The sequence below is a fragment of the Nicotiana attenuata genome, unplaced genomic scaffold (assembly GCF_001879085.1).
Source record: "Nicotiana attenuata strain UT unplaced genomic scaffold, NIATTr2, whole genome shotgun sequence".
NCBI lineage: Eukaryota > Viridiplantae > Streptophyta > Magnoliopsida > Solanales > Solanaceae > Nicotiana > Nicotiana attenuata.
In genome coordinates, this window is record NW_017671102.1 from 64247 (window position 1) to 67269 (window position 3023).

The following is a 3023-nucleotide window of genomic DNA, read 5'->3' on the forward strand; positions in this document are numbered from 1 at the left end:
CATGATGAAGTCGGATACTTTAGGGTGGAAGCAGAACATGGACCGCCTTGCCTCGGAGAAAGATACTTCTCGAGCCTAACTGTCATAAGCCGAACGCCAACTCCATAGCATGAAGGGGGAAAGCTCGGCCCGGGCCAAGAAAATTGACGAGCTCGAGGCTCGGTTGTCCGCCGAACTTGCAAAGGCCACATCTGAGGTTGAAAAGATAAAGGCTGACGTGGAGGCGATCGTGGCCATATACCGAGCTGATGCCGAAGCTGCTCAAATTTGAGCAAAGGAAGTTGCTGATATGGCTCAGGCTTGATCATACTGGGTTGTCGAGCATGTCAAGTACCAGTCTCGAAGAGAGACTCTTGAGGAGGTTCATGCTCGTGGCTTCGACTTTGTTGTCGATATTGAGAACACGAAGGTACTCGAGGCCCAAGCCAAAGCGTTTCACTCTTCCAATGATGATGATTTCGGGAGCGCGAGTGGATCCGAGAGTGGAGGGGATTCTGATGACGGAAATGCAGCTCCCGAAGAAAAGTAGGCACTTTTTTTGAATTTTTTGTGTCGGATCCTTAACGATCATGTAAATATTATATATGTATATATAAAATTTTTCTTTTCTTATCTCGACTTTTGCCTTGTGAAAATTCCGATTTTCTTTTCGCCTTATGACAGTTTTGATACACTTTATGCCTTGTGAGAATTTTGATTTACTTCGTGCCTTGAGAACAAATTTTGTTCGTGAATCTGAAACTTTGGCAACTTGACTGAAGTCAAACTAATATAGTCGAGTGAGTACTTTCTCGAACTCGAAGTAAAAAAAAACCTTCGGTTTTAGTTGAGTGAGATGACTTCTCGAACTCAAAAAATGGAACGACCCTTAAGCTCTTGAATTAGGAAGATATGGCCTCAAAAGAATGCATCTTTTCCCTTTTCGGCTTAAAAAAGTTAATCATATAAAAATTTGTTATGCCTTAGCATGAAATAAGGTTGTTCAAGAGTTCGAACAATCCGGTACCCTTTTAGGGTTTTCGAGGGCTGATGTTATCGAAACCCTTTTATAATTTTTCCGAGGTAGCCTCTTTAGTCGGTTTTGTGAAGATATTAGAAGGCCTATTTTTATTACGGAATTCTGACGTCTCCAAACTATGTTAGTTTGGCCGTAGCCTTTAACTTGAGATTTGCCTCTTGGGCTTGTTTCTCAGTTATACTTTGAACTTGTTCGAAGTGTTAGTTCCCGTTAGTTTGGTTGTAGCCTTTAACTTGAGATTTGCCTCTTGGGCTTGTTCCTCAATTATTGTAGAGAAGCCTCGGATACTGTTGAATTGCTCTAAGTTAGCACGAACAATGGTTGCCTCGTTAAAACCTTGCCAGAAAAACCCATTTGGGATAAAAACCGGTCGAAGGGAAAAAGAGTGCAACGCGTGCTTTCAGACCTAAGGACTTCGTGTTTGGAGAGAACTTCGATGCATTCGATCGAACACCTGCAACAAGTTAGCATAAAACACAAATGAAAAAGGAGAAGGTCATACCTTAGCAATAATATCATTTGAGGAGTGATATGTTCCAATTATTTGGCAATTGTCCGCCGTTCATCATGCCAAGTTTGTAAGATCCCTTTCCGATGATACTGAAGACTTGATACGGTCCTTCCCAATTTGGGCCGAGTTTCCCCTCGTTTGGGTCTCGAGTATTGAGGATGAGTTTTTTACAGAACTAAGTCCCCGATTCGAAAGTGGAGAAGATTGGCTCTTCAGTTGTAGTACCTTTTGATACACTGCTTCTACACGGCCATTCGAAAGAGGGCGGCTTGTTGCCTTGAATCTAGCAATTCGAGGCTCGTATTCATAGCCTCGTAGTTCGACTCCTCTGTTGCATACCGAAACCTGAAGCTACGTTCCCCAACTTCGACCGGGATTAGAGCCGTCATATCTACTACAGCTGACAAGCCAATAAAATATGCATACAGGGCCTACAAGCTCAACATACTGCACTAACTGACAGGATATGTCTACAAGCCTCTACTGATTGGCGTACTGTGATCATAACAGGTCCCTGACCTACCCATAGCCTATATACATATATACACAAGATGTACATAAAACTTCTAGACCCGACAACTCCGGAGGACGTGGAGCTTACCGATAAAGCTGAATTCGGGCAACACCTATTGAGGAGGTCTACCAGTCTGTTTGTCTGAACCTGCACGCATGAAATGCAGTGTCCCCAAAAAAAGGAACATCAGTACGAAATTGTTACGCCCCGCAATCTTACGTCAATATTACGCCCCGTTGTATTATATTACGATGATGCTACGCTTCGCAGAATTAAATTATGACGATGTTACACCCTGTAGTATTGTACATTGAATTGTCATAAGGTAATTGACATTAGTCCAAGGAAAAAGATTATTTGGAGATTATAAGGATTATGCTATTTTTAAACAAATGATGAGTAAATTCGTAATGGTGAGGGGAGAAGCAACTCAAAGAAAATGAATTTTTCGTCCAAGTTTGGCATATTGGGATAAAATACAGGTCGTTCGTTAATACCCGATATTTATGGACTAGTGACATACAAGGTACTACATGACTATGATAATAAGGTGAGCAAGGTATGTTAAAAGCGAGTAGTATTTTAAGTAAGTTGAGATAATTTTTAATTATGCGGTTAATTAGTTAATTATCGGGTAACGAGATATTACCTAATTAATTGGAAATATATTGAATAAGTGTTAAATAGTATGATGTGGCACCCCCATATTCAAAATAAATGACTCTTGAATTAATATTGTAAGGTGGCAACAAAAGGACCAAAGAATTGTGACTCTTAAGTTATTTTGTTATGTGGCAAAATTAGGAAGGTATGATTTGGCAAGACTTAAGAGCATGAGTCATCATATTAGAAAGCCATTTTAAGTCTTAAACAAATGGGTCACATATCCATCTGATGAAAATGAGTCATTTAAGTCTTAAGAAACGTAAGCTTTCAAGAGAATCCAGTACGTGAACTTTCATGGATCTTCAACAATTCAA